Raw genomic sequence first — 8218 nt, 5'->3', positions numbered from 1 at the left:
TATCTACACAAACATCCAAGAAAAATCAGCTAAGATCGGGAGCCTTCTCGGGAGCATCAGTACGGGGAGAAGGAGGGCGAGTCTGAATAGGCACAGCATCCACGGTACCATCATCTCGGTTCAAGATCTGACAGTCCGGATCAAAAACGAAATGACTGACCTCAACCAGAGGAACTGTAGAAGTTGACACCTTGGCAGAAGGCACAGGGGGAGGATCAACATCGTCATCATCCTGTTCATCCGGGACAATCTTACCATCCCTCACAATATTGTCCAGGCTAAAAAGAGTAAGATCGGCCTCGGGAGCAATAATTCGAACCTGCTCCTTCAGGTTCTCGTAAACAGCATTCATACTGCCAACAAGATGACCCTGGAGCTCAGAGTAATCAGCTCGGGCATTCTCCAACTCCTCCTTCAAATGCATTCCCTCCCGATAGGATGTGACGTAGCTATCTTTATGCCTCAATGCAGTGTCCTCGGCCAACCACACAGAAGCCGCCAGAGCAAGGGAACTCGCTTTCTCATTCTTCAGATCCTTCTCCAGTTTAGCCACCTTTACCTCAAGCTCCTCCTTTAAGCCCTTCATCTGATCGAACTCCTGTTTTGCCTCCTCCATAAAAGCTTTGGTGGCATGGAGAGGAAGATTTTGAGCAGTTTGGTACAGGGCAGCTCCCATATGTGCCATTTTTACACTACTCCAAGTGATAAAATCCAAATGACGAAGGAGCGATACATCATCCATAGAGAGGACACCGTAAGGACCGATCTGCTGATCTACGAACTCGACCGCGTCAAAATCAGGGGCATCAAGGTTGAAAGGCTCAATTGTTCTTTGTTTCTTGTTGGGAGGAGCACCAGAAGTAGCAGCGGAAGACTGTGGAGGGTCGGCCAGGCGAACCCGAGGAGTGGGAATCACTTTCCTCGGCCCAGGAGAACTCGGCATGGGCGGCTTCACCTGAACTTGAGAAGATCCCTCTCCCGTCGCCTTGGCCGAGATATTTTGAGCAGCAGCAGCCTTCCTTGCCTTTTTTAAAGCCTTCATGGAATCATTATTTTTTGACATCTCTGGAAAAACAGAATCAACCACAGTAATGGGTTACAATCATAAAAGGAGGAAGCAAAACTAAGAAACAAGTACAGAAACAAAGAGATAGAGGAAAAAAGTCTGAGAAGGTGTTACGCCTAGCTCTCGGCAAAGCAGCTGAAAAATCTTGATAAAACCCCAGGAATTCGGATGAAGCTGGGATGGGGCAATGTTACACGACCACAACAAGTCGGTCTCGAAAGCAGTAAAAGGAAAAGTAATGTCCAACTGGCTGAAGAAATATTCATATGCATAAAAGAAGGGATGCTCCCCCTCGACCGAAGTAGGAAAACAAACCCTCTCGTCAGAGTCGGGCGCTACAAGCTCATAATCCCTCTCCCGGGCACTGCTACCACAAATCCTATGGCGTTTCCTCAGCTGTACACAAAAATCAGCGTCCACCACAGAGACACACATTAAGACTAGGGAGTCCAGCCAATCAGACATCCCCTCGGGAACTTTAGAAGACATCTCTACAATGTTATTGCGAGAAGACATGAGGCCAACTAATCCTAAAATAAGAAAAGAAGATTGGATTACTAAAAAACATCTCGGATGAGGGGCAAAACAACTCGACTAATATGATACAGAAGAGCAAACAGAAAAGGAAAACCCCAAGACTCAAACCAAAGTCCTGGGGCATCCTTTGGAGGCAGTAACAAAGTAAGGTTTCAGGAAAAATCTACAGCTTACATCCCGGCATCTCTCAAATAAGAAAAGACACTACAACAAATGCGCGAAATTGCGGCGGTTTTTTTATGGATTAGCGGCGGTTTTAAACTGCCGCGAAATGGAATTCCAGTGGTTCGTTAAGCGACGCCTGTTAGGGAGTGGTAATATGATTTTGCGGCTGGCACAACCGCCGCAAAACCGATTAGCGGCGGTTTTAAACTGCCGCGAAATGGAATTCCAGTGGTTCGTTAAGCGACGCCTGTTAGGGAGTGGTAATATGATTTTGCGGCGGTTCTAAAGAACCGCTGGCACAACCGCCGCGAAACCATGAAATAGCGGCGCATAGTTTAGTAGCGGTTTAAAACCGCCGCTATCTGTTAAACGTTGGTTTCGGCACAAATTTGGCGGCGGTTTGAAACCGCTGCTAGTTTACAACCGTTGTTTTCTTCAAATGTATTTGGCGGCTTTTAGAAACCGCCGCTATCTCGTAACACTTTTTTCAAATTTCCTACGGCTATTTTACAACCGCCGCTATGTTCCGGTTAAATGGCCGCAAAAATATTGTATTATACACTAGCAATCAACGCTTTTTTTTAATTTAACTGTACTAGGACTTTTCTTTTGTTTTTTTTTGTTATTTTTGGAACATTTCTTAATATTAGTATGTTAAATTATTTTATATCTGAAAAAATAAACTGATGGGAAACGGCATTAGCAAAACTAAATATAAAATTCATATAATTATCCAAATATCAATGAAGTGTACTCCTCACTAAGAGTTGCATAGTTAACACCAAAAAAGTGTATATTTTTTAAAAAAAACTTCCACAATCCTAAGATCTACTTTCTAATCTGTCCCTCCAACGAATTCATCCATACGGCAACGTCTGATGGCAGCTTCCCACCTCGCCCTTGAAGTAGACATATCAGAGCACTCTCCATTGCCTGCATCCTTATCTTCCCATCTGCTACTTCATCAGCATCCTCCATTGCTTATCTTTTTGTCTTCTCAACTGCTACTTCATCCTCCACTACCTTCCTTTTTAATTTCTCAGCCACCAACTCTGCTTGTACTTCAACCAGAACCCTTTGGGCATTCTGGAAACTAGTGCGGGCAAACTGAAATAATTTACTGCAATTATCCATGTGGCATGCGTAAAAAGTCATATCTACACTTTTATATTGAACATTGAATTATTATTTCCTAGTACTTGATAATAAGATTCAAGGGCTCACACAAGAATCATGCACTAATATCCAGAAACTCTTACTATGTTCTTCCCATCCAATTTCAGTCAGTAAAATTACAATAATAATAAGAATAATAATTTATTTTTATGTACTAGTAGTAAAAAATTATTACTTTTTTTTATTGTATAGACGAGATTTATATATACACCTGCTCCTACCAAAAAACAAAAATCTGAGCCCCGAAATTATACCAAAAGATAAGAAAAAGGTGAGATAATATAATGGAAATTTGGAAGCATGATAATTGAAGTTCAAATTAGCTTCATGTTTTATACATAACACTCCTAGATTTTACTGTTTCAAGTGGGTAGAACAGCTTGAGTCATAGAGTAAATAGGTCTGCTAAGTGGTTTGCCATTAATTTATAGGTATTTAGATTAAAAATAAATAATTGGTAAATTATCGAAAAGATTTTGTGCAAGACTCAGGGGTTCTTGACAAATGAAATACATGTCACAGTTGAAGGTACAGGGACGCACCCCAAATAATTTATTTCAAATCTCCGAGATATTCGTTCGTCAGAGATCCTACTTCAAGGCAAACAAAAAAAATACACAAATAAGCTTAAGTAAAGACAAAATCAGAATGTTATTCTGAGAGATGTCTAGAGCCAAAGTGAAACCATTAAGTAGCCTTGTAATAAAATGAGGACCTAATAGAAACAAGAATGTGCCTAGAGTAAATTATCAAAATAAGATCACAAGTGGGAGGGTGGGAACGAGTAGTTCATGGCATGGGAGACAATTTAATGGCAAATAATGTTTCATGGTTGCAAGCCATTCACAGCAACAGCAGCTAATACAAGGAGTATCATTTATAAGGTGAAATTAATTAAGATAGGGGACAACCATATTCACTTTTTTTATTCCAAGTAAACTAATCATATGAAACAGGTTTATCATCCAAGTACATGATACTAAAGGGGTTATTAAGATGTTTTAGTGGCTATAATAATTATATAGATATTTATTTAAGAAAATCTATTAGGAAGAGTTTACTTTAAGGATTATATTTTCAAATCTTGATTAAGAGAATTGATAGTAAAAGAAATCTTGTTTAATTTTGATTACAGCTATCATTGACTTCAAACTGAAGTAATTAAACTTGTTGCTTTCCATCTGCAAAACTTATTTAGCACTTAGATTACTAATTTTGTATTATTAACAAAATTAGCTGCTTCTTTTTTAATCAACAAAAGCAGTGTAAAATATTCAAATGAATATAATTTGGTCATTTATGCATTTACAAATTTCATTTAAAAACAAAAAACAAATAACAGAGCCAAATTAAAAGGCATGCCTTTTGGAGAAATTCAAAGCCATCATTATGTGGCTGGTACAATACACCAAATGCTAAGAATGTCACACGGTGGGCCACAAATTAGAGAATGTAAATAACATTCTCAATGAATCAATTTATAATATTAAATCGATCTAAGATCTTAGTAAAAGAAAAATAGTTTCAGGTAACATATATTAAGCAAACAAGTGGTATGTATGTTTTTAATAGTTAAAATAAATAGCACATAAAGAATTTGTATTTGTATTTTTTTCCCTCTCAGAATCATAGTTTGAACTGCCACGACAATTTTATTTCATGTCTATAGTGAATATCTATCATTCAACTATCATAGAGCATCATTATGAAAATAGTTAAATAGCAGGACATTCAAGTGCATGCTTTTTTCTAAAACCAATATAAAATTTCTTGATCTTAATGAGAAAAAATTAAATCATAATGGTGTTTTAATTTGAAAAAAAAGACACACGCACGCACTTAGCTTCTACCGTTCAATAAATCATGAAACACTTTGAGATCAAAGTAATGATACACAACTTTGAAGAAATAAAATTGGAAGAATAATGTCAATATTGTCTTCTAGTGTAGAAAGCTAGATTGCTTAGTACTTTCTGGATATCTATATTTATGTATTGGTGGTGAAATTCGAAGAAACATAATAATGATGGGGTGTTCTTCGATTACACAGCACATAAAAAAGTAAGTTTTGAAAAATTAGCATCTAACTTTGTTTTGTTTTTACCTTATTCTGTCATTTGGTCCAACCTTTCATTCCAAAGCACCAAACTTTTTTTTTTAAATGTGAGTATTAAGGATGTGTTACACTTACATAGATGCTAATTAATTACTCATTTAACACAGACATATATCTGCATGATCCTATTTATACCTTGTTGCATATTATAAATCACCACTCTCTCAAGACCATTGAACTGAATAAATAAAACAGAAGGAAAACAAACACATGCTATTATGAAAGATTAATTAACACTTTAAACAAAGCTATTTTCATTTTCATTTTACACATTGTGGACCAATTTTACAACCATATTCACTTTTTTTATTCCAAGTAAACTAATCATATGAAAATATAAAGGTAGATTTATTCATATCAGACAGTGCCATACTTCCTCTCTCATACGTTCATTTCTAATCTCTACTTTGTCAAGTGTATTCACTCATTCACTAGGGATATACTTATCCCTGCAATTTGACATGTTAAAAAACTCAGGTAGAAGGAGAGGGCCAAGATGGCACATACAATTAGTGATTTTCACATACTTACCCCTGCTATCAATATGATAGTTTTTATATTAATCTATGGTTTAATCACTAAAAATAAATCTAGAAGTCAGAGACATGATGCGGGGAGGAGCACATCTCAAATCACTTTATTTCAATCGAAATTACAACCTCCACAAAAAAAAATACTAAACTAAGGTAGTTAATGTCAATTAAAATTTCAAAATAAATTAACACTACTTATAATATGAAGATAAATGTATGTGCAAGGGGTAAGTCACTAGCATGAAGTTTTCACACATCACCATTCAACAGCTACAAGACCATGCATGTAACGAAATCTATGTGTAACAATAAACTCTATGCAATTTAACTTTGGCATTATAGAAATCTACAGTTACAAAAGGATGTAATGAAATCTAAGGTTCATGTAGACTGAGTAAAGCGAAGATACAAGAGACCCAGGGGTTCAGAAAATTGGGAAAAACTTAAATCTGAATGTTAAATTGGGGAAGAAAATATTGGGCACAATTAATTCGATCAATCTTGTTCAAACCATAAATTCAGACGACACAGAGATTAAATTGATGGAAAATTAATTTATCAATAGCAACTGAAATTAAATGGGAACAAGGGAGAGGAACATACGAGAGAGAGGGAAGAGTGTGCAATCGGCAATGCACAACAGGGCAAGGGCAAGGGGAGGGCTGCCGACAACGAGATTGGGACGGATGGTTGGAGTGTCCACCGAGGACGGCATAGATGTGCACAGAAGAAGGAGAAGACTCCCTTTTCACTTTACCTTCGGGCACGGGAGCTACACAGCGGATGTAGGCGACCAGTCAAGGGGAAGAACGAAGACACGGACGTGGCGGCTAGGACTGGTGGAGGGATGAGACACGATGATGGAGGAAGGAGACCAGTGATTATAGCCTTTGCTCTGCTAGGGTTCGCACCAAAAGGGGGAAAGGTTAAACGTGCCAAATTATTTTAGTGGGGGTATCTTAATGGAACAACCCCTCCCCCACCAGTTTATTAGATGCGGTTGGGTTCAAAACAGCCACCAATTCGGGGTCATTAGGAGCAGAGCCTGGGAACGCAACATGAACCGCAGCAGCTCACTTGACCTGCGGCGTTTTCTGAGAACGCTGGTAATTTGGCGCAGCTAAGAGGTGGTTCTCTTGTAGTGAGAAGATTTCAAATAATAAACATTTCATAGGAGAAAGACAAAACACAAAAAGTCATCAAAGCCACTATCTTTTTACAGTCTATCAGCAAAAAGCATCGCCAACATCAAACACGCCAAGCGAAAATCTTCAAAAGCACAACCTTCTTTCAGAATCAAACAAAACCATCATCAAAAGCACAAACAGAAATGGTGATAACATGCAAAAGCCCTAAAAGCATCAAGCAACAGGAAAGGCGAAAAGGTTCATGCAAAAAGGCGAAGAAACTCCCAGAATACACAGGCATAGCAAAAGCAAAAAGATCCAAACTTTCTCCAAGCAAAATCAAAACTTTCTCAAAATCAGACATGAAAAAGTGACACGGAAAAGAGAAAGGAAGAAAATCAAACCTGGAAAAATAGGACAAAACCTCAAAAGAGCAGAAGCGACAGGTGAAAGAGCCACCCCTCGAACGGAAAAACTCGCCAAAAGTAGGAAACAGAAGGTGAAATCCAGAATCACCCCTCTTCCACAGAAAGCAGTAGCAAGCAGGCGTCGCAAGGAGAAACTATAAACTCTAGGCGAAAAAACAGAAAGAAAGAAAAGTAAGGGAGGTTACGAAGAAGAGAAACCGTTTCTGTGAGCAAACTTCAAAATAAAAGCCAAGGGAATGGGGCAATTAAAACTAATTAATGAAGGTATTAAACCCTCGCACGTTCCCAAGAACAGAACGCTACTATAAAAGCACGCGCTTTCAGAGGAAAACGTTTCACATTCAAAAATTCTACAAAAAGAAAGAAGTAGACAAATGCTCGAGTTCGGCTTCACCAGAGAAGGACCGAAGTCTAAGACTCGACCTCAAAAAGAAAGACCGAGCTCGAGCAGGGGCACTGTTCACACCCTGGGTCGAGCTATTCGACCCAAGATGTTCAGCGACAAAGCGACCGACCTCTTCAGGTCAGGCTATCCGACCTCTTCTCAAAGAGGTCGGCCAAATCTACAGGAAAGCCCAATAAAGGGCCCAAATAAAGGAACACGACCAAAATCCAAAGACAATCCAAGCCTATAGAGATAAAGGCGGTTCCCTTAAAGATAAGCTGACTTCACTCAAAATAAGATAAGATAAGATAAGATAACTAACTTATCTTATCAGAAAGGTCAGCCCACACTACTATAAATATACTGGAGCACCCAGGTATAACTCATACTCTGATTCTACTAAAAACCTATTTAATACCCATGCTAACTTAAGCATCGGAGTCTCTTGCAGGTACCCCCCACCCTCCGGTGACCAAGGATCAGAAGTGTAGCCAGTCCAACAAGTCGGACACGACAGCTCCGGCCGCCACCCACCAGCCGGACACGTCATCTCCGACCAGTATAGAAGATCTTGTCCGAGATCGACCTACAGTTTCAGGTAACCCTCGGAACAGGAGCAGAGGTAAGGTTTGCTTTCAGAGTTTCAAAAGCATGTAAACAATCAAAATCAAAGACAAAAGGCACA

At 38.8% G+C, this 8218-nt stretch overlaps 1 long non-coding RNA gene across 1 annotated transcript; it reads right to left on the bottom strand.

Annotated features, from left to right (window-relative positions):
- On the bottom strand, positions 2468-6725 carry LOC110268772. The gene is made up of 2 exons (XR_002357204.1): positions 6197-6725; positions 2468-2888 (listed from the first exon to the last, which is right to left on the bottom strand). It is a non-coding gene; the product is annotated as an uncharacterized LOC110268772 (long non-coding RNA).

Source organism: Arachis ipaensis, chromosome B02 (assembly GCF_000816755.2).
Source record: "Arachis ipaensis cultivar K30076 chromosome B02, Araip1.1, whole genome shotgun sequence".
Taxonomy (NCBI): domain Eukaryota; kingdom Viridiplantae; phylum Streptophyta; class Magnoliopsida; order Fabales; family Fabaceae; genus Arachis; species Arachis ipaensis.
The sequence above is the reverse complement of the archived record's forward strand: the minus strand, read 5'-3'. Positions and strand labels throughout refer to the sequence as shown.